Source organism: Myotis davidii, unplaced genomic scaffold (genome assembly GCF_000327345.1).
Source record: "Myotis davidii unplaced genomic scaffold, ASM32734v1 scaffold933, whole genome shotgun sequence".
Lineage (NCBI taxonomy): Eukaryota > Metazoa > Chordata > Mammalia > Chiroptera > Vespertilionidae > Myotis > Myotis davidii.
The window spans coordinates 1,019,948-1,044,441 of NW_006285240.1; the positions used below are offsets into that span (position 1 = coordinate 1,019,948).

Below are 24,494 nucleotides of genomic sequence, written 5' to 3' on the forward strand. Positions count from 1 at the left end.
TGGCCCCCGTGCACAAATTATTGTGCACCGGGCCTCTAGTATTATTATAAGGGTGATAATATCACAGGATGGTGTGAATGAAAAAAAAGCGCTCTTTGTTAAATCTGACAGGTTTTGTGATGGGAAGTAACCTCACAGGGTGATCTGATCATAAATTCCTCAGTGGGCAGATCATATCATGGTGAGTAGTCATGTCCTGGGCCCATAAAAAGTTTATCTTTGCTTTAAGCAAGCCCTGTCCACTGTTCTTGTGCACCTAGTTTAACACACCTCTTTTCCAGACCTCTCAGAGATGTCACCATGGAATCTTGTTAACCTTCCTGTAACCTTGCTTTCTCCCACCTTCCTATAAACTTCTTTCATTCCAAATGTGTCAAGAGAACTGCAAAATTGTTATTCTCAGAACATTGGCGATCTTGTTTCCTGGCACGTTAGTTTGTCTCAAATAAACTCTTAGGAAAATTCTCCACATGACGACAATTGAGAAAGGAACTAATCAGAATGAACATGTAGCATTGTCAACTAGTCTGTAGAATGCTGGAGACCCTGATATTACCTGGTTCTCATCTCATGGGAAGAGGCTGAAATGAAAGGACCTAAAACTGCCAGGATCATGTAGTGATTACAAGAAGGGAAGGACCTGGACCCACGGAAGCAGGTGGGCGTACCCTGACCCTGGCTTATCCCCTCGGCCCCACTAAATCCAGAGGGTCTGCCCTGGCCCCCGATACCCCAGTAGCCTGGCCAGAGCCAATGGGCATGCATGTGCAGGCCACAGGGGGATGCCTCTTGAGCGCCTGGCTCTGGTGGCCCCATGGGACTGAACAATGGGAGAGACAGTTCTTGGTAGGATACCATGCCCGGGGCAGGCTTCAGACAGCAGACTAAAACCTACCCTCAGTCTTCCTGTGAGAAAAGGCCTGTTTACCTCACATCTAGAGGCTACAGAGGAGCTCTCGGGGATGCAGGTGAGGGTCGCCATCATTGCACTCTCCCTTGGCCTTACTACAGCTGGCTGGTGCCTCCCAGAAAGAAGCTTATACACTCTCCTGGAGCCCCGAGTTTTTCGAAGTGTCACAAGGGGACACCTCCAAATCGCCAGGTCTGGAGGCCAGCAGGAGTCACGACTGTGGTCCCACAGGACTGTCTATACCAGTGATGGCAAACCATTTGAGCTCGGCGTGTCAGCATTTTGAAAAACCCTAACTTAACTCTGGTGCCGTGTCACATATAGAAATTTTTTGATATTTGCAACCATAGTAAAACAAAGACTTATATTTTTGATATTTATCTTATATATTTAAATGTCATTTAACAAAGAAAAATCAACCAAAAAAATGAGTTCGCGTGTCACCTCTGACACGTGTGTCATAGGTTCGCCATCACTGGTATATACAGTATTTGCTGCCTGGGGCTCTGGCTTCCAATCCACCTGAAACTGGGTGCTGAGTGATATCCCACCCTTTGGAACACAGCCAGGTCTTGGCACAACCTTAGCAACCGTGACCTATCAAGAATTCATTGAGGGTGCTTAGACAGTCACGAAGGTTCCAGGAACAAGGAACGAGGGCAAAGTTGAACAATAAGGCCACTCCTTCAAGACTGGGAGAGGTAGTTCTTTGGCCTAGTATTAAAAATAAATACAGAGAGACAAGCAAAATGAGGAGTATGTTCCAAAGGAAAGAAGAAGCCAGAATCCCAGAAAAAGAAGATTAATGAAATAGAGATAAGTAATTTATCTGAAGTAATGAGTTTAAAGTAATGGCCATCAATATGCTCAGAAGACTCAGGAAAAGAATGGACGAACAGTGAATCTTCTGGCACCACTTAGCTTTCGTCCACCACTAGGGCCGTCTAACCCCGTGGTTCCCAATGTAGGGCTCACGCCCACAGGAGGGCAATTTGATTTTTAAGCGGGACAATTCGAGAATGAGTTACTAACAGTGATTTTTTTGCATTTCTTATTGTTCTAGGGGCCTCATATACAGTATATAAACATATATTGTGATGTATTTATGCATCTCAATTCTCTATTATGTTTTGAAATTTTGCTATTTTTTTCATATCACTTCACATTATTGTGTGTTTTTTAATGATTTCTTCCTCAGTACTTCAACTGTCCTTTCGTTCTTTTATTTTTCACTTTCATGGATGCCACGTTCTTTGGAAACTTGTTTAGACCAAGTTAATGGCCTTTTAGGCTCCTTCCACGTGAATAGGAGTTCACTTTTTGAATAATAAGAATTATATGTCACGGGAGGGGGCATCAGGATTTTAGAGATGCTTAGGTGGGGCATGGCCAAAAGAAGGTTGGGAACCACTGATCTAACCCGAAGGCCTGCAGTTGATCTGCCTTTGGGCAGTTGCCTTCCCTTTCCTGTTGATTGTTTACCTCACTCACCTTGTCAGACTGGAACTTCAGTCCTTAACTTTAAAGCCCCGTGTGTATATTCATATCCTGGTGCCCCTACTATATGTTCTGGTCATTTTCAGGGGGACATAGGTTTTAAGGAAGAGTCTGTTGGCTTTTTTTTTTTTTTTTTCCTGTGAACGTTTTCCCAGACGTGTTTAGGTTGCCTGGCCTGTTAACAGCCCCAAAGATGCACCGGTTTACTCAGTCACTCTTCAGTGATGAAGAGGCTTGTTGGAGTACCATCCCAGCGTACTCCTGGTTTTCACACCTTTGTGTAATAACTTGCTCTTGAGTGTGCACTAGACCTAGTGATTTGCCTCTTAAAACAATATGGCAGGAAAGATGGGATGCCACTTCTGAGATTATGTTATAAAAAGACTGTGACTTTCTCTCTCTCTCTCTCTCTCTCTCATTCACTCTCTCTTTCTCTCTCAGATTTCTCACTCCAGGGGAAGCCAGCTGTATATTGTGTGCAGCCCTGTGGAGAGGCCCACATGGCAAGAACTAATATCTCCAGCCAGCTGCCATAAGAACCTGAGTCTTGCCATCAAGCACTTGAGTGAGCTTAGAAATAGAACTTGCTCTAGTTGGGCATTAAGATAACTGCAGCTCCAGCGGACACCTTGACTATATAGCCTATGAGAAACCCTGAGCCAAAAGCATTCATATTCCTGACACACAGAAGTTATGAGAAAATAGAAGGCCTTTGTTTTATGTTGCTAAGGTTAGGAATCAAGTGTTACGCAGAATGGATGACTAATATCCCTAGCAAAAAGGTGAATGGATCTACAAGAAGTCCTGACAGGCCAAAATGATTGTAGAATATTGAGGGTTCTGCGTTAACGGGTGGGGCCTAGAACCACAATCTAAATGCAAATCTAAGGCTCACAGATGTTAAGCAGCTTGTGAAACCAAAGCTCACAGATGTTAAATCACTAGACTGCACACATTAATGCCATGTGTGAATCTAGTAGGAAACAGGATCAAAAAGGTTGAACTGCATAATTTTGTAGTGGAAGCAATTTAATCATTTTGTGATTTTTCCCCCCAATAAGTATCTTGTGGCCCAGACACTGAAGTGGAAAATAGATAGCATCTCTATGCAGGGCCGGGGAATGGCAAAGTTGGGATATTAAAAAGTTGGGGGGTGCCAGAGGGAGTGGGGAGGGATCTAGCAAGGCAATGAATGGTTGTTGTCTTTTCATTATTTATATCCTGGAAGTTTTCAAAAATAAATGTTAACACATTCTGTAAATGTGTGAGCATTTAATTCACCATGAAAATGAAGAGAAGTATTGTAAAAATGTGATGAATATGAAAGTTGAATTGGATGCATGTGGTAAAAAACCATCAATTCTAACTTTAGCCAAAAGGATGATTTCTTGCCTCGTTGTCCAGAAGTGTGTCTAGCTTCACGCAAGGCTGAATCCAAGGGCTTGGATGATGTCATTAGGGCTATATCTTTTCTTTCTTTTTTTTTTTTTTTTAGCTCTTTCTTTTCTTTCTCCTTGTCTCACTCTGCCTTATGTTGATTGATTGTGTTGACTATATTTTCTCTTCCCACATTTCCCTCCTCTACTGTTTTATGTATGTGTGTATAAGTGGTTTATTTTGAATATTTAAACACATCCTTAAATTTAGACTTTGTTGAAAGTCTAAATTCCGTCTCTCTGTTCTGTAGGGAGCGGCTATAGGGTCAAGCCTGGGACTGACCTCTGGCAGAGCCACATACAAGTCCCAGCTTGGAGGGCAGAGCCCTCCTAGCACAATTAAGCTTGACCTTATAGGCCTCCCTTGTTCCTAGGTAGCTAATGGGCTGTGGGAGGTGCAGCAAACTCGAAATAGATTTGAAACTCGCAAGAACATTATAAACATGTAGACCACTCCCCTTGTTTTGCTTTGCGTGCTCTGACTATAAAATAAAGCTTCAGCTTACAGGCTGTGTCACTGTTTCCTCACCCAGGCAGTGATCCACCTGGTCCCAACTGTAATCTCCTGTCTGTCTTCTTTAATCCTTCACCGCATGCTGGATGCGGTTCACTGTTCTCCAAACCAAAAACATAAGACATTATATTTCTCTCCACACTCTTCCTCCCAACTTCCATGTTACTACTCTCTGACATTTTGGTTCCAGCTTGTTTTTAAACACATAATTTTTTAAATGTATTCATTTTTATTTACTACTACATTTTTAATGCTTTATTTGTTCACTGTGACTTTTTGCATCCTTCCTTTAAATTCACTTTTTTTTTCTTTAGACTACACCTTAGGATAGTTTTTTCAGAGAGAAATTTTGGTTAGTAAACTTTCAAAATATTTGTATGTCTGAAAATCTCTTTATTTTGCCTTTACCCATGGATGATAATTTGGCTAGACATAGAATTCTAGTTCCAAAATGACTTTTCTTTACTTATTTATTTTTCAAAATGACTTTTCTTTAGCATATTGACATCTGGCCTTTAATGTTGCTGATAATCTTATGATCATTTCTTATAGATATTTTGTCTTTTCCCACTGATAGCTTTTAAAATGTTCATTTTAATCTCAGATGCTCTGGAATTTTACATGATATATCTAAGAGTGTATCCTCAATTTATTCTGCTATCCACTGAATGGAATTTTCCATTTGAAGACTCCTTTTTTTTCCCCCTTCAGTTTTGGGACATTCTTGCTAGTCCTTCAATATTGCTTTTTCACTACTCCTTTTATTCTCTGTTGCTGACACTGTTAAATATGTATTGAGGGGTCTGGGTGTGTCCTCCTTGAACTTTTCTTTAATGTTTCCATTCTCTTTATAAGCTGCATCCTGGTAGAAAAATTTTGTTGGGCCTTCCATTTCATTCATTCCCTCTCCAGCAGTAAAGAAGCTGCCATGACGCTCATCTATTAGAATTGTTTTTATTTCAATAACTGTGTTTTTCATTTTACTATTTCTAGTAGATTCTAGTTGTAGCTTCAAACTTTTTCTTGTTTTGTGGCTTTTATTCCCACTTAAATTTATTTCTTTGGAGACTTTGAGAATAACCTCATTGGGGAATTGACCCTCCACCCTAGTATTCATAGGCATGGAACAATAAAAGTTTGTTTATACATGGGTTAAATTGAAATAAGTGTTCCAAGTGTTAGAAGCTTGTAAGGGAGAGAGATCAAGAATACTCTCCTCCCCTCTCTTTCTATTTTCTATCTTCTGAGAAGGTAACACATGGCAATGAAATAGAGAGGTTTCTAAAATGCATTTGACCCGTTTAGAAATAATTGGAAACTCTAGCCGATTTGGCTCACTGGATAGAGCGTCAGCCTGTGGACTGAAGGGTCCAGGGTTCGAATCCGGTCAAGGGTACATGCCCGGATTGTGGGCTTGATCCCCAGTAGGGGCCATGCAGGAGACAGCTGATCAATGATTCTCATCATTGATGTTTCTATCTCTCCCTCTTGCTTCCTCTCTGAAATCAATAAAAATATATATTTAAAAAAAGAAAAGAAATAGTTGTAAGAAATTTTATTTCTCCAGAGAAGAGCTAGGAAGTTATTTTCCTTTTCCTCCCCCATCAAACCTTGTTAAAAAGCCCAAAGGCAAATAAAACAAGGACTGTTTGTTATGGTAAGATAGATGAAATATTATGACAAGGCAGACTAAGACAAACATACAAAATCACAAGAGCCAGGACTGTCGGCATCCACAAGTTTATCATCTGAAGCTTAAACAGCTGCACAAAGCCAATTACAAGAAGTGAAACTGTCTTTAACATTTGAAATCTGAGATTAATAATCAGGTAAAGTTGTAATCGGGAAAAGGAAGAGATTTAGCTTTTCCCTCTTAATAATTCTCGTTTGAAACCTGAGCCCTGCTGGAAAGGCTAAGGAATTTGAGTTTCTTAAGGCTACATTGAGAAGCTCAAATTAGAAGCCTCTAGTTTTGCTTATTGTTGCTCAATGCGGAACAAAAAGCATGAACCAACTGGTTCTGATTAGGTGTAGTGCACATTTAGGCCTGCTAATATGGACTCATCCTATTACAGGCCAGCTTCACAAAAGTGGAATGAACTGTTGCTTCGATAATTTCATCATTGCTAATTGTATTTCCCATTTCTTCTTAGGCTCCCAAATGGTATTTTATTCTATAAAGTTTGTTTTTCTTATGATTTTATTTGTTCCTTCTTTCAGCAATAGGACATTTTGGAATAATCATTGATAAGTTAGAATTTTGTCTGACAAATTGGAAATACCATGGAGCAAGATGGGAAATGACTGAACTGTTTAGTTTCCTAGGAGTTTCTGAGATTACTGTGTGAGTAACTTATCTCCTGCATTACTCTCAAAGGGTAATGCATTTTCCAACAATAACTTGGCCGTGTTAAATGACAGCCTTAAGTAGTTTTAGTTTTTGATTCCCTATATGCCTTTTGGAAGACTTGTTCTGTCAATATGCCGAAGCAGAGGAAATAAATTGCTTCGGAATCCCGGAGCTTGCTTTGCATTGTAACCAGAGCCACTGTCCAAATATGTTTGTTCACTGGAAAACCTGATTTACAAGTGGGTTTTCCTTGTATTTGGGGGAAACCCTTTTGTGCCAATCAACAAAAACATCTTCTAGATCCTGTTGGAACCAAAAATTAAAGTTACTACTGATATTTCAAAATTACATTTTTTTAGAAAAAATTTCGTACAACAAAAATTATGGATAGATGTTAACTATATTTATGCTTTTCATCTATTCAAGGGAACCACTGTGCTATACATACCACTGGCCTTATGCACACAGCTTTTCAAAATTTTATTTTGAAGCCTGAGGAAATCAAACATACCCACTACCTGAATCTCTCCTTCTAGTCTGTGAAGTGAGCTGCTTCTCTGAAACCTGGTTGTTTGTAACAAGTCCCCTTGTTATACATGGGCTCTAAATGGTTAGTCTGTTTTAGAATTTTCCAGAAGTGACCATAGAAATGACTCAGTCTTTCTGAGTACATTGGTTAGGGGTGTTTTGTGGTTTGGCTCACAGACCTGAGGTTACTCCAGTTTTGACAAGAACCACCAGGTTTGCCCTGTCAGATTTCAATATTTAATTTTTAGACGTGTGCAAGGCACTGTGCTAGAGGGAATAAAGGGGATAGAGATGGTAGAACAGTCCCTGCTTAGAGTACACAATAACTTGTCATAAGGTCTTGTTTAAAAAAGACTTTCCTTCTGATTTTGGCAATGAGATGGGCCAAGCTAATGCCAGTAAAAAAACAAACATTCTGATACAAAATGAATTTCCCAATTACCATTTAGACAGTCTACAGTCATATGAAGCATTGCCTCTGCAAAACATGCAGGTAGAGAGGGGCCACATTTTTAAAACGAACAAATAAACAACCTATGGGGCTACCATGAGAATCTCCATAAGCAATCATATGTGAGCATGGGGTTGGGCATTTATTAAGCACAGAATAATAATTGGTTGAATACCAGCCCAGTGCCTTAGGCTTTATAGGCTATAGCAAGTAGCTATGGCTATATAACAAACCATCTCGAAATTCAGTGAGTTAAAACAGTGACCATTTATTATTGCTCAAGGGTCTGTTAATCATCTGAATGCTTCTTCTAGTTGTGACTGGACTCACTCATGTGTTTGCAGTCAGCTGTGGTACATTTGTAGGCAGCACTTCTGATTTTGGACTGAGCTCAGTCATTGGTTTGGAGTCAGCAGCGTGCTGGTTTAGCATGGTCCTGGCTGGATTGAATTCAACTGCGTCATGTGGTCGCTCATCCTTCAGCAAGTTACCCTGGGCTTGTTCACATGGCTCTGCCTTCAGGAAAAGCCAAGTTCAAACATCATCCAAATAAAGTCAGGGTTTTTTCCCAAGAGGAAGAATACATGGCTATTTGTCTGTTGGTTAAGCAGCACAGAAGTGTCAGCCATAGTAATTGTAGGATAATGAAGAGGAACCACCCTGCATCCCTGACTTATAAAAAAAGAAATCTAACATTCTCTGAGTACCTACTGTGTGCCAGCTTCTGTGCTGTTTGTAGATGATTTTCTCTTATTTCAGCCTCACAACAGCCCTATGCAATACTTACCATCATCTCCATTTTACAGAAGAGAACACGGAAGTTGAATGACCTCCCCAAGGCCAGTAAGTGGAAGACCTGGGAGTCAAACACAGTGATCCGGGTGTCTTTCCCATAGTGTCACCGGGCTGAGAGGAAGGATGTTTGATCAGTAGGCCAGCTAGCTGGCACCCGGGGTTGCAGCCTCTGGGCTTTGTGACCACTTGTAAAGTATTAAGCACTTCCTGAACAACAGCTGGGGAGCAAGGGTGCCAGCCCAGGGGCCGGCTTTCCTCCCAGGTTTTGGTTCTTCTATAAAAGTGCTCACAGCAGGGCTTCAGGAACAGAGGGCCGTGGCCAGCACATTGCTCATGCGTCTTTGTTAAACCCAATAGCGACCTGGCATGTGTATAGTCCAAGGCTGGCCAGACATATCATTCAGTTTTACTTTGTCACTTCCAAGGGAGTATCCAGCTCCTTCACAGACTCGCTGCTGTGCGGGAGTATTTATAGAGTGTTCTGGATAAGGAGGCCAGGCAAACATTTGAAGAGACAGATCACAGACTACAGGGACACCACTGTCTTTTTCCAGGGCAAGCCGGGAAAAGAAATTGGATGCTGAGCCAGACAACGTCTGCGGTACCAGCTAAATTGGTACAGCATGCCCGTGTCAGGCTAGCAGTCAGGGGCAGGACTGAAGAAAGAGCTGTAATGTTATTATTCTCAAAGAATGTATTTTTAGTACACTGTGTGTAAGGTGTGACCCTCTTCTGTGGTGCAACACAGAATGAAAATTTGCCAGTTGCCACCACACAATGAAGAATGTAGGTAGTTAAAATCAACAAATCATGTATATAACTTCAGAGAATTTTCCCACAGAGACCCTCAAATGTGTTTTTGTTTTATTTATAGACACAAATTACCTCAGTATTCTTAATATAAACTACAAGTTCTTATGTCGGTACCTGTTGCTGATTTTCTTATATAAATTGCTCTGAGCTTTTTTTCCTGTCATCTAACAAGACAGCAAAGCAGTGGTCTCTAACCTTTGGTGATTGTGTCCCATCAATAAAAATCCTTGTGCCCTAGCTGGTTTGCCTCAGTGGATAGAGCGTTGGCCAATGGACTGAAGGGTCCAGTTTTGATTCCGGTCCAGGGCATGTACCTCGGTTGCAGGCTCCATCCCTGGTCCTGGTTGGAGCACATGCAGGAAGCGACCAATCAATGTGTCTCTCTCACATTGATGTTTCTCTCTCTGTCTCTCCCACTACCTTCTACTCTCTAAAAATCAATGGAAAAATATCCTTGGGTGAGGATAAATAAGTAAAACAAAACCATTACAATTAAAATCAATGGTTCAAAAAAATAAAACAAATAAAAATCCTTGTGCATTAATCTCCAATATATGTATATTTATGCATTTAGAAATCATATCCCTGTACTGCTGCATTAATAGTTTACATATGGTAAAAACAGGCCAGGATTAAATTTTAAAGGAGAAAAATAAAGATTAAGTTGTTTGCAAAGTACTTTTAAATTATGTTTGATTTAGTTACAGTGCAACAACCACTGCTTTTACTAATTAGAACAATATGATTAAATATACTTCTTAAAAAACAACATGATTTATGACCTAATGACACTGCAATACAAAACTTAGGGCTAGTTCAGTTTATTACAACATTTTTGTCTTGTTTTAATCTTTTTAAAATTGAGATATGTTACATACCATAACATTTACCCCTTTAAAGTATACAATTCCTTGCCCTGACCAGTTGGCTCAGTGGATAGAGCCTCAGCCTGGGGATTAAAGGGTCTCGGGTTCGATTCTGGCCAAGGGCATGTACCTTGGTTGCGGGCACATCCCTAGTCGGGGGTGTGCGGGAGGCAGCTGATCGATGTTTCTCTCTCATCGATGTTTCTAGCTCTCTATTCCTCTCCCTTCCTCTCTGTAAAAAATCAATAAAATATATTTTTTAAAAAATAAAGTATACAATTCAGGGTTTTTTAGTAGATACAGAAAGTTGTGCAACCATCACCACTATTCTAACTTAATATTTTCATTACCTCTAAAAGAAACCCCATTTTAGCCACTCTCTATTCCCTCCTTCCCCTAGTACCTGGCAACCACGAATCTGTTTTCTGTCATTACGGACTTAGCTCTTCTGGACACTTCACATAATAGAATTTGTGCTTGGTTTCTCTCACTTAGCAAAATGTATTCAAAATTCATCCATGTTGTAGCATGTATCTGTACATGTATCAGTTGATGGACATTTGGGTTTTTTCTACTTTCTGCATATTATGAGTAATGCTACTATGAACGAACATTTGTATACAAACTTTCATGGGGATATATGTTTTCTTTTTTTATTTTTATTTTTTTAATTTTGTTTTATTGCTTAAAGTATTACAAAGAGTATTACATAGGTCTCCTTTTTTTTTTCCCCCTTGACATTCCCCCGGCCTCCCCTACCCCGCAGTGTTGTGTCCATTGGTTATGCTTATATGCATGCATACAAGTCCTTCAGTTGATCTCTTACCCCCTCCCTACCCCCCCACCCTCCCCGGCCTTCCTCCTGTAGTTTGACAGTCTGTTCAAGGCAGGGATTGGTGTATCTGGTTTCTTGGAATATATTCCTAGAAGTGGGATCAGTGGGTCAAATGGGAGTTCCATTTTTAACTTTTTGAGGAAACTCCATACTGTCTTCCATAGTGGCTGCACCAGTCTGCATTCCCACCAGCAGTGCACGAGTGTTCCCTTTTCTTTGCATCCTCGCCAGCCCTTGTCGTTTGTTGATGTGTTGATGATAGCCATTCTGACAGGTTTGATAAGGACCCTCATTGTCGTTTTGATTTGCATCTCTCAGATAGGATATATGTTTTCATCTTTCTTGGGTATATACCTGAGTGGAATTGCCAGGTCTAACTATGTTTAGCTATTTGAGGAAATGCCCGAAAGTGGCTATGCTATTTTAAAATCCTGCCAACACTTGTTATTTTCCTTCTTTTTGTTATAACTATCTGAGTGAGTGTGGGTGTTATCTCATTGCAGTTTTCATTTACATTTCTCTGTTCACTAATGTTGTTGAGCATATTTTCATGTGCTAATTGGTGTTTTGCATATCTTTTTTTTAGAAAAATGTCTATTCAAATGCTTTGTCCATTTTTAAATTGAGTTGTTTATCTTTTTATTGTCAAGTAATGAGTTTTTTTAATATATATTTTGGACATTAGACCCTTATCAGATGTATGTGATTTACATTTTTTTTCAATCTGTAGGTTATCATTCTACTTTCTGATAGTGGCCATTACAAGACAAAAGATTTTATTTTGTAAAAGTCGATCTATTATTATTTTTTGATTGCTTATGCTTTTGGTGTCCTATCTAAAGAACCATCGCCTACTCCAAGGTCATGAGGCTTTACAACTGTTTCCTTTTAAGAGTTTTATAGGTTTAGCTCTTTCATTTAGGTCTTTGATTCATTTTTAGTTTATTTTTTTATATGGTATGTGGTAGAGGTCGACTTTATTCTTTGAATGTGAATAGCTAGTTGTCCCACCACGTTTGTTGAAAATACTTTTCTTGCCCCTGTTGAATTAGCATGGCATCCTTGTCAAAAATCAACTGGCCATAAAGGTATGAATTGAATTTATTTTGGAACTCTCAGTTCTATTCTAGTGATCTACATTTCTCAATGCTGAAAAGATAACTCACAAAGATTCTTAGATCAAATGTGAAAAAAATTATATCTTTGGCTCCTTTTACTAATCATTTTTTATCACATCTACCACGTATAGATGTTTGGCTGAAGATCTGGCTAGTGAGTTTTCATCTTTTTTGACGTCTGACTTGATTTAGCAAACCAATAGTAAGGCATTGCATTTCCCCCCCTTTTTAACATGCAGATACAAAACTCACTAAAATTCTTCATTTAGAAGATTTTAAAACAGGTTAGCAAATTCTTTTCCATGGTTTAAAAAACTCAACCATAAGAGTTTTTAGAAGGTGTCATTATGCTTTTTTAATTTTAGCAACAAAAACTGGGAGAATGAAAACATTTTCAGGGATTGGTTTACAATATAATCTTTTCATAGCTCAAGTTTGTTAGCTCGTTGTCTAAAGAGGACTAAATCTCCTGTGAAGCATGTACAGTACTAGGAAGTATGAGCAGTATCAGCTCTTCAATTTTATTATTATTTGCTTGTGTTTACATTAGTATCTTCTTCAATCCATAGTTTTGTTTCATTTTTTTTTTGCAGTAAATAATTTTAAGCTGCATGTCCGTTTAGAAAGATTATTTTAGTTAAGCCCAGCTAATGTGGCTCAGTGTATGATTGTGACTCAAGAACCAGAGGTCATGGTTTGATTCCTAGTCAGGGTACATGCCAGGGTTGCAGGCTCGATCCCCAGAAGGGAGGGTGCAGGAGGCAGCCAATCAGTGATTCTCTCTCATCATTATGTTTTTATATCCCTCTCTTCCTCTTCCTTCCTCTCTCTGAAATCAAATATATATATATATATATTTTAACGTAAGGCTAGTTTTTAATCCATGTTCCCACAAGGTAGGCTCCCTCAGAGCCCCTTCCAGCCGTCAGTACCTTAACCTATTCCTGTATGTTCTCATACAGGCTGTTGATTTGGGTCTGAAAGTACTTGGAAAGCTCTCCACGCTTTGCTTTCAATGTTGGTGTCAAGAGCCCGTTTTCAATGGAAAAGGGCTCTGGGTGGAGATAGGACTTGTTCGAAGGACTTGAGGCCACCTTCTTTCCCAACCTTCTGCAAGTCTTCTAAAATGGCTTCCTTTACAATTTGGTTTTGGCACAGTTCTTCAAAGGAGCCCTTAACCCCAAGTTTGGCTGCAAATTATATATATAATATTTTTGTATAAAAAAAAGTATATAGTTAAAACTACATAATATAATCTGTTGGGTTTTTTATTTCATTAGTTTTTTGTTTGCCTTTATTATTTCATTATTTCTATATTTTGAGGGATAATTCTACTTTTTTTAAACTTCCTAAGTCAGGTGTTATTAATTTCTTTAGCTTCACCCCCATGTATTTAAATTTTCCTCTAAGAGCTGCTTTAGTTTCATCTACAAAATTAGAGAGTATTTTTATTATCATTGACTTTCCAGAATTTTCTAAGTTCCATATCATTTCTATGTTGATACATAAGTATAAGTATTTCTCTCTCTTGGACCATGGCCAGCATGGCTAGAGAGCAGACATGAATCCTGATTAGGGGCAATGGGGAATTGAGAAAATGAAAGAGACAGACACAGAGACAGTAGTGAAAGTTGGCATCAGGTGGGACAGCTGGCCCTCTGATGGAGAGACAGTGACCCAGAGCTGGTGCAGCGTGTTTATTATATACAGCATGATTTCTGGAAGTTTTACTAGAGTTTAAAACAAAGGGAATTATGTGAAATCATAGTTAAAGATCAAGCTGTAATTCTTCATTCTTGTGGCTTCTTTGTAATTGTCACTCCTGGCAGAGCCCAGATAATTGCATATGTTCCTTGTGCCTGGCTGAATTTAGATAATCAAACCCACCCCCTGGTACCTGAGCTAAGGGTCAGGCTGACAACATACCGGCCTCTGGCACAGCATGTTTCCAGGATGTGGCTCTGCAAAAGGCACTGGATTCAGCTGACAATAATAAAAGAAATGCTCATGTGCTTTCCCAAGCACCCTCTACACATAAGCTATATGCGATTTAAAAATTCCCAGTATATGGGAGTCTCTATTTTTTGTTGTTGTTGATGTGTAGGTCATGCATTGTTGCCAGAAAAAGTAATGTGCATACTACTGATTCTTAAACTTTGTTGACGTGTTCTGTAGTTAATACCTGGTGGGTTTTGGAAATGTTTGCCTGAGTTAATCAAACTACAGAGTTTGAGGACAGTATCCACACTTCAAAACTGGTTCTTCCACAATGTTATATAGTCAGTCGGTCCAGCTGCAACATTAGCTCTGGTGGTGGTAGGAGAAAGGTCTGTGGGGCTCACTAAGAGTCAGTCCATCCTGGGTGAATGCCTCACTCCTGATACCAACTATAAGGAGCTTCAGCCAACTGTAATATTAAAAGGAGCAAACCCCAAGATTTCCCTCACTTCTGACACCAACTGCAACTTCAGAGCTTGCCCCAAACCACTCTGAGGTTATAATTTGCCTGGAGGACTCGTAGAACTCACTGAAAGCTCTCCTACTCATGTTTATGCTTTATTACAAGGAGAGGATACAGATTTAGATCAGCCAGAAGAGACCCATATGACAGCGTGTGGGGAGTGCCAAATGCAAAGCTTCTATCATCTTCTCCTGTGGAGTCAGGATGCATTATTGTCCTGGCATCAGCGTGTGACAATGCCCTTGGAGTGTCGTCAACCAGAGATGTTCCTCACAGCCTCAGAGTTCAGAGATTTTTAAATTAATTTTTTGTGTGTAAGGCATACTACATGTTAATGTAATAAGTGTTCGCAGTTTTTATTGTGGCTCCATTGTGTAGACATGACTGAGTGATTGATTGACCACAGGTTTGAACACGCCTCCAGCTTGATCTATATACTGTGTGACCCAAAGCCCTCATTCTACAGGTTCGGTGTAACAATTGAAGTGAAGCTTAGGAGTTAAGTCTCAGAATTTTCTCATTTCTGGAAGCCTCTCTTGAGCCAACTGGATCCAGCCCAAGTTTTCCTGGCTCAGGTTTCATTCTCCCCAGAGGGTAAAAAGTCTCTTGAATTCTTAACTACCTCTGGGCTTGAAGGCAGAGCTCTCTTTTGTGGGCCTGATCAATAAGGAAACCAGATTTTTGTCAGGAAAGCCAGTCCCTGTCAAAGTCTTCTTAGCTTCCCAGGAAACCTAAAATGTTGCTTTCTCCCGGAACCCTTTCCCTGACCCTGCATTTGAGTAATTCCCTCCTCCCTTTATGCTTCATAAAATTTTGTTGCTGGGTTAGAACATTTATCAAAAGCCTGTTTTCCTTCCGGTTATTTACTCTTCACTAAACTGGGACTCCTACTTTAGTCATCTTTGTATCTCCACTGCAGCCTGATCCAGAGCAATAACTACTATAGAGAATGAACTGGGACTTTGAAATTCAGACAACTGGCAGGAATAAGAAAAGACACAGTTGGTATGAATTTCATATAGGCCCAGACATTGGTGTTTCCATAAAAATTTGGACTAAAATAACACAGAGGGAAAAGATCGTTAAATGTGTGACACGATTTAAAGAAATATTTGGAAGAGGTGGAAGATTGTCCAAATTCTTGAAGCCCAACTCATAAATTCTGCAATCCACATCTTTTAAAAAAAAAAGTGTGTATGTATTTGTACAGCTAGAAAAAAATATAGACTCATTTAAACTACAAAAGGGGGCCATAAGTTCTGTTATGTTTGTTAAAAACATACTTGCCATATATTGTGATCACTTCTTATATATTAAAGAGTAATTATTTTTCAGTTCTTTAGACATTTAGAAGATATTGATCAAACAGTCAATGCCTGACTACATGTTCAGTTTGAAATGTTATTGCTAACACATTTGATTTTTAAATTTGCACAAAAAAACAATGACATGGGATTTCACCCTCGTGCAGTGCTCTCTAAAGGACGTTAGGTGCATATGCCAGAGTGGATAGAAAAACTGCCCAGGAGCACTTCTGTAATGTGTCTGACATTAAGCTTTTCATTGCCAAGGCATTCGTTTCAAAGACATCCATCTTGAATGTAAGTATTGCCAGCATTATAACATGGTTAACAGTAAAACAACTAGTTAAGAAGATAAACAATCGAATCAAAAAATGGGCAAAGGACCTAAGTAGACACTTTTTGAAAGAGGACATACAGGAGGCCAAGAGACATATGAAAACATACTCAAAGTCACTAATCAATTGAGAAATGCAAATCAAAATGACAATGAGGTACCATCTCACACCTGTCAGAACAGCTATCATCGACAAATCAACAAACAACAAGTGCTGGCGAGGATGTGGAGAAATGGAACACTCATGCACTGCTGGCGGGAATGCAGACTGGTGCAGCCACTGTGGAAAACAGTATGGTGTTTCCTCAAAAAATTAAAAATGGAACTCCCATTTGAACCAGTAATCCCACTTCCAAGAATATACCCCAAGAAATCAGAAATACCGATCAGAAAAGATATATGCACCCCTCTGTTCTTAGCAGCCCAATTCACCATAGCTAAGATTTGGAAACAGCCTAAGTGCCCATCAGCAGATGAATGGATTAGAAAACTGCGGTACATCTACATGATGGAATATTATGCTGTTGTAAAAAAGATTATGTTTGAAATCTTTTTTTTCTTGAAATAATGTTTATTGCATGTAACATTATGTTTAAAATAATTTTTCTAAAAAAAAAAAACTAGTTAAGAAACCAGGTCACGCCCACCTATGCATGAAATTCCCCTTTTAGGAAGTCCTGGGCAGCCTAGATAAGTGACCGCCTGAGTGACCCCCACTTCTCTGGTCCCACGTCCTAATTCCCACTCTTATGCTTTAAATTCACCAATAAAAATGCATCCAAGATATCCTAGAAACCCTACACTTGAACCCTAATAAAGGCAGAACCCCGGGTCCATACTTCCTCCCTCTCTACCACGACCTTAGTGCGTTGTCCTCAGGCATGCCATGCCTGGTATGCCTTCTCAAACCTGTGAGTAATAAACCATGTTCTTTAAAGTTCCCTGGTGGTTTTGCTGAGGTGTGTACTGCCATCACAATAAGAACCGCAGGGGTCAGTCCAGCTGCAAGGCTGCCTGGTGGTGGTGGGGAAATGGCCATGGGGCTCACTCAGTGTCCATCCATCCTGGGTGAGTGCCTCAGGCATTCCCAGGCAGAGCATCACTTCAGGCTAAGACTCACACAACTTCATGTTAAGTAACTGGATTTTCCCAGGTGCCCAGAAGAAGCAAATACAAATGCTTTCCTAGAGAGTATGCCCTCAGGTCATGCCCCAGGCAGCTCTCACAGAAAGCATAACATATCCAGGCTTATAATAATAATAAAAATATATATCAAGGAACATTCAGGAAAATAAGCTACCATGAATGAAGACAGCAGAAACAACAAATGATAAAAGCAGCCTCACAAATACTTCAGATGTTAGAATCATTGGATAGAATGTTTACTATGCTGGCAGAAAAAAAAGAGAGAGTGCAAAAATCAAGAAGATATAAAAATGACCAGGCAGCCCTGGCTCAGCCGGGTGGAGTGTCATCCCATACACCAAAAAGCTTGATTCCGGTCAGGGCCTTTACAGGAGGCAACCAATTGATTTTTCTCTCTCACACCAATGTTTCTCTTTAACTCAGTTTTGTCATCTATAAAATGAGGATAATAACTTCCTCACAGTGTATTATAAGAACTAATTGAGGTAATGTTTTTAAAGCCTTTTGTGTAATGCCTGTACATAATAGTCACTCGGGTATAATTATCATCATCATCATCATCAATATTACAAGGCAAGACTGATAAAGAATCAGTATGTGCTAAGTGTATGTTCTAGGAGTCTAGATTCTAGAGAACACCCCCTCTGGGTTATCTAATTCTGAATCTATAGAAGCAGTTTTAACAACTCTAATTTGTAGATAACTGGTCATAATACAACATAATTCTTCTCTGTAGATCTACAATCAATTCTGCCCTGTCTTTTTTGAGCTCCATTGTGGAATAACCAATTTTGCCTCTATTTGCACATTCATTTCAATATTTCTGATTTATAGGCAAGAATGTTCCTGGAATATGCAGGGCAAATACTTTTTGGGTAAATTGTTGCATACTTTAAGTAGGTGAATTGTATTATATGTGAATTCTGTTTTAATAAAGCCATTAAAAATCTTTTTTGGGGTTTTTTGTTTGTTTGTTTGGGGCCCTAGCTGGTTTGTATCAGTGGATAGATAGAACGTCAACCTGTGCACTGATGGGTCTCGGCTTCGATTCTGGTCAAGGGCATATGACCGGGCTGAGGGCTCTATTCCCAGTAGGGGGCATGTAGGAGGCAACCAATCAATGATTCTGATCATTGATGTTTCTATCTCTCCCTCTCCCTTCCTCTTTGAAATCAATAAAAAAATATATATTAAAAAAAATATTTTTTTTTGCCCTGGCCATGTGGCTCAGTTGGTTGAGTGTTGTCCTGTGCACCTAAAGTGATTCCCTGTCAGGGCACATACCCAGCTTGTGGGTTTGATCCCCATTTGGGGCCCATACCAGTTGGGTGAGAATTTTTTTTTAAAGTAAAAACTTTCCCTTCTCTCTTTAAAATCAATAAAAACATTTTTAATCTTTTTTATTTTTACTTTCCAATCTCTATTTTGGTAGTTGTAGGTCCAGCCTGGTGTGATCCCATGAAAGAGCCCACACAGGGAAACTAGTCCCAGTGCTCGTAGGGGCATCTCGTTGACCCCACAGGCATGAGGCAGAAAGTGAGAGAACATTCCACAGAGGAGAAAATAGATACAGGACCAAGTGGGTCCCAGTCCGGGTTCTAGACCAAAAGAGACTTAGAAATTTTCAAAGAAGGTGATTTAAAATGTGGGAGACTTGGGGGCAGGGCCGAGGTAGAGGCTTCTTTTGTCCCAGCATAAGATCAAGTGCCACTACCAAGAAAATCTTTCTTTCAAAACACTTGCCTTTGGTGCTGTTCGCATAGTCTTCCCCCTTGGCATTTCAGTGCTACAAAATCCCCTTCTTCGCTAAGCCTTTGGGTTGTTAACCTGCACACATCTCTCAGACTCTCAGTTGCATGCAAAACCTCTTTCTAGGTTCTTCTACATGTTAGACAGGTCAAATTTCCCTGGAAGGTATTCTCCTGGCCTGTGTTATTTCTATTTCCAGGAAGTGTTTTCACATCTGTGTTGTAAAACAGCATCATACCTCTTTTTCTATCAGCCCAGGGTAAATGCTACTTTCTTGACAAGCAGTTTGGTTGCTCCCAACCCCCAAGGCTCTGCGCATCATTCTCCGTGGAAATATTTTGTGCTTCCAGACAAGGTTGTCTTCTTCAGCACAAAGATGGATTTTGCACTCTTTTGTGCTAACTCGAGCCGCCTTCCCCCACCACTCCCAAGGTCCACTTCTTCTAGCCAGTAAATTCCTTTCTGACCTGCCACTCTCATCTTCTCCCACAGCCGTGCTGGATTAATATTTCTCCTGTCTCCCAGCTTCCATGCCTTTGATCATGTTCTTGCCTGTACCTGGAATTTCCTCTTCATCACTCCCCTTCCCCTCATGTCACCTCAAAGAAAGAGGGGCATCAGCTTAATCACAAGGCGGAGTTAAAATACCACCTTTTTGAAAGTGTGATTGTAGTCATTTGCCTTTCAGAAGCGGCTCAGAAAAGAATCGCACATTACTCCCCATGTCAGTAAAGATTTCCAGCTTTAATCAGTACCTGAGCCTCAGGCCGGCAGGCAGGCAGGCAGGCAGAAGTTGAATGGAACACAGCTTTTGTAACCAGCCACCAGCCAAACTTGGGGGGCAAACTGTTTTTAAAAAGGCAGATATCATACATGGAAAGATGTGGGGAAAGGGGGGGAAAAATACAACCTTTTTCAAAAAATGTATTTTGAAAATTCCTGTAGGTGGAACTGAATTCCACATTTGGCTGCCTCCCACCAAAATGGATTTTTCACTAACTCTCAATTTGTCTCTTTTTTTCCTGGTATGGGGCGGGGGAGGGGAGTGTGTATGTGAAACATTTCTTCAATCCTACATTCATTCTTTATTCTTCTGATTTTAAAAGAAATTAAAAGTTTGGTGGACCTCTAATAGTACCTGGGATTCTAGGAATTGTGCCTAATGGGCAGTCAGCTCTGAGACTGAATCTTATAATGTAGCGTAAAGAGGTAGTTGGGATAGTGGTTAAGAGTAGCATTCCAGAGCCAGGCTGTCTGGGTTTGGATCCTGGCTCTGTCTTTCTCTAGCTGTGTGATCTGAGAGCAGTTCCTTAATGTCTTTGTGACTCAGTTTCCTCATCTGAAAAATAGGGATGATACTATCATATAGCTACAGGCTTGTGGCTAAGGTTAAATGAGCTAATATGTGTTAAGACCAATGATTGACACATAGCTCTATATGTGTTAGCTATTATCATGATGAATTATTGTCAATAACAGGTGCATAACTAACATGTTGACTGAAACTACGGCTATTCTTCTTATGCCAAAATGTTATTTTCAGCACCATGAAACCCCTTAAAAGAAGGATGTTAAATCTGGACATAATTATTTCTATTTTTGAGAAAGAGGGGAAAAAAGCTAAACCTTCTGGGAGATGAGGCAAACTCTTGATAACATATGGATGCATCTCTGTCTACATGGTATCAAAATCACGGATCTTTTTCAGCTGGAGGCATGTCAGAGGCCATCTAGCCCAGCCTTCCACACAGTGAAAAGGATCCTTTCTATGTCACAGCTCCCTGAGCACATTCAGGAACATGGAATTGAATCTTACATCAAGCCTCTAATTCCACCACTAACCAGATCAGGTCTGAGAACGTTCTTCCGTGTACACTGTCTAAAATATTGCCTCACTGCAACTTCCGTCCATTGACATTGCTTCTGCCCCTTTGAAGCTGCTTAGAATAAGGGCATTTCTCTTTCAGACAGCAAGCTCCCAAGTACTTTTATTTTTAAATATATTTTTATTTATTTCAGGGGGGAAGACAGAGGGAGAGAGATAGAAAGACCAATGATGAGAGAAAATCATTTGTCAGCTGCCTCCTGCACGTCCCCCACTGGAGAGCCCGCAGCCGGGAGCATGTGCCACTACTGGGAAATCAATCCATGACCTCCTGGTTCATAGGTCAACACTCAGCCACTGAGCCCAGAGGGCTGGGCAGCTCCCAAGTATTTTTAGATGGAAGTCAAATATTCTTTTGTCTTCTGCAATTCAAAGCAGTATCCGTTTTTTCATCCATGTTCTAGGGGCTCTTACTTACAAACTCTTTGCCAACCTGATCTTCCTCCATTGGGCACAATCTGATGCCACCCTTAGTACTTGACTTACCCAGGTGAACATGGCACACCCCAGCTCTGCTCTGACCAGGCAGAGAACCATGAGGCTGACACCTTCTTTGTAATGGATGCTTTCTCTATCAATAGAAATGTGGATTTAAATGGCTTGAAGTGTTTTGATAGTTGTATTATACTGTTGGTTTATATTAAATTAGTGATTAAACTCTCTAGGTTATTTTTATATAAAAAATATCAACCCAGGTTTTCTCTATCCTTTACTTCTACAATCCATTTTATAAGCCTGATTGTAGGACTTAACCTTATGCTCTTAGTTCAGTGTCTTAGCCTATTAAATCTTGATTTGCTTTTAGCAACCACATTTGTTCTCCCACCCAGCCTTTTACCATCTAAAAACTGATGGGTATACTTTTTCTGATTTTTCTGTAGGTCACTTACATATATCTTGCCTAGGAATAAATCAGATTATCTCTGGATTGATATACATTTCAGATATATTTACCCGACCAATTTTCAATGTCCTAATTACCATCTTTTAACTCAAATGCCTGATCTTAAACTACAGGGTGATCAGGAATTGTAACAGGCCAATTCAAATCAACATTTGTCGAGTAATTTGCAAATCAGGGTGCCCTTCGTTAAAATACAGATTCCAAGTCCCCGCCCTAGAGACTCCAAGTCGCTAGGTTCTAAGTGAGTTTTGAGAATTAGTAACTTTAAAAAGCACCACAGGTCATTCTGCCGTGGCTCTTGCTAATGGAAGCATGATCTGCAGGTCAGCAGCAACAGAAGCACTGGGAGCTGCTGGGAAAGGCAGCCCCTCCTATCCTACCTGGTGGATCCAGAATCTGCACTTGAACAAGATCAGCCATGGATTCATATCTGTCTTCTTTAAGAACTTTAAAGTTTGTTTTCCTGAAGTTGTGATATATGTATTCATTCATTTAATTAATACTTATTGAACATCTACTATGATATAGCAGGCACATAGATCACTGAATGATTCACACTCTGTAGAGCTTACCATCCATTGAAGATTTGTACCTAATCGGCTCATGCATTCTGTTTTCTTTGTTTTTTTGTGGGTTTGTTTTTTTTTTTAAGATTATGATCACGAAGATGACACAAATCACTGTCAGAATGCTGACAGCACTCCCTTCCTCTCTGTAAAAAATCAATAAAATATATTAAGAAAAAAAAGTCTACGGCCATACCACCCTGAACGCGCCTGATCTCAGAATGCTGACAGCAAAGAAATACAATAATGAAGTGGTGTCATTGAGGAGAGTCTAATGAAGGGACTAATTACAAAGTTCTGGGAAGATTAAGAGCAGTAAGGGCTGGCAATGACAGGATACTGTTAGACTTTAAGTGAAGCAGGTTACCCTCCACAATGTGGGTGAGCCTTATCCACTCAGTTGAAGGCCTTAACAGGAAAAAAAGATTGAAGTCTCCTGAGGAGGAAGGAATTCTGCCTCCAGACTGCCTGCCTTTGGACTCAAGATGGCAACAACTCTCCCTGGTCTCTAGACCCGCTGGACTTGGCAGCCTACAATTAAATGAGGCTATTCCTTAAAATCTCTCTCTCTCATACATATATACATATATGTGCATATATAATTACATACATGCATACATATATGTATATATAACTACATAAACACATTCTCTTATTGGTTCTGTCTCTCTGATGAACCCTGAATACTCCTCCTACCCTTTGGTTTCCTATCAGTGCCTGCCAAATGCAAGCAAGCAGGGGAAACGGGGGCCCATGGATGCTGTCTGCAGAGGTCAGCCTTCTGGGCACAGAGCAGGGAGCAGAGGGGGTGGATCTGGAAGGTCAATTCAAAACTATCCAACAGCAACAATTACTTTCCCATAGAGAGGCACGATAAAGCACAAATCTGGCCGTACTGCTCATGGCTTAAGACCTTCCACTGGCTCCCCATTATTGCTGGAGCAACGCTGAAGCTTCTGGCCCACTCGGCTGGCCGCATCCTGTGTAAGCTCAACCCTCCCTTTCTGAACCAGCTTCCCCTCTTGCGTCTCCCCGGCCATCCACTTCAGGTTTCCGTGGTGATTCCCTGCAGCACCTGTAATTCCCTGCACCACGCTGGGAATTACTTTTCATGCTGCTGTGCCTCTGTACACACCTCTCCATCTGCCCGGGCTGCCCTTTGTCCCTCGTCCACATTCAAGGTCTTGCTTATCCTGCCGAATCCAGCGCACGTGCCACACGCCTTATGAAGTCTGTGAAGTCTCTTCTATTTGCTCAGCCCCAGAGTCCCCCCAGCTTTCATTTCCGTCACCCCGTGCGCTACGCAGCATTCACTGATTACACAGAATGAAAGCGTTTGTTATAGAGGTTTGTCTTTGCCATTGCACCGTCAGCGCCACGGGGACAGTGATGGGTCTGATCCTTCTCCATATCCCCAGCATCCAGCTCACAGCCCGCGGTGAGAGTGCTGGGCACAAGTGACCCCTGAAGGAGGCTCCTGGGCTTCTCATTGACATGCAGATGGGCCCTCTACTTAGGACAGTTGCAAATGACAGCCCTCCATTTTTTCAAAAACGTTCTGAATGTACCTGCATTTCTGTGCATCCAACATTTTGAGACAGGCTCAGAAAAGCAGTGCAGATTTATTTATTGGCGAGTCTCTGATGCCAGCCTCAGACCGACTCGCCGCAGTGTGGGTGAAGCACACAGAGCCACATTCTCTGGCTGCGTCTGGCAGAGTGAAGTGCGTGAAAAGCAATTTACCCGTTGGACAAGGCTCTCTCGGTTCATCTCGTCCTGAGGTCCCAGCACCAAGTCAAGCCGCTCTAGAGCCCTTTTCAAGATTGTTTTGTCAGTCACACACTAGAGATTCATTTCACGGAGGTCTGTGAAGGGAAGGACTGGGCTTGTGTGTTAGGGCAGCGTGAGGGGAAACCATAAACACATTTATGGAGTCCAGTTTCTTTAGTACAGCCCTTATTCACGTTTCCTGGAAATAAACTGTAATGTTCACTTTCAAATCAGTATCCAGAATTTCCCTAAGCATAACATG

The 24,494-nt window shown here is 40.6% G+C and overlaps 1 protein-coding gene across 2 annotated transcripts in view; it reads left to right on the forward strand.

Moving 5' to 3' along the window:
* Positions 1–24,494, forward strand: part of MINPP1 (multiple inositol-polyphosphate phosphatase 1) — a 68,065-nt gene that overhangs the window by 38,159 nt on the left and 5,412 nt on the right. Inside the window, exons 6-7 of one of the 2 annotated variants that reach the window (XR_001512546.1) lie at positions 40–181; positions 2,849–3,138. The gene's annotated coding sequence lies outside the window, so the exon portion shown is untranslated. Of the gene's footprint in view, positions 1–39; positions 182–2,848; positions 3,139–24,494 lie in introns of those variants that run through there. The other variant, XR_001512545.1, reaches the window with a different exon arrangement.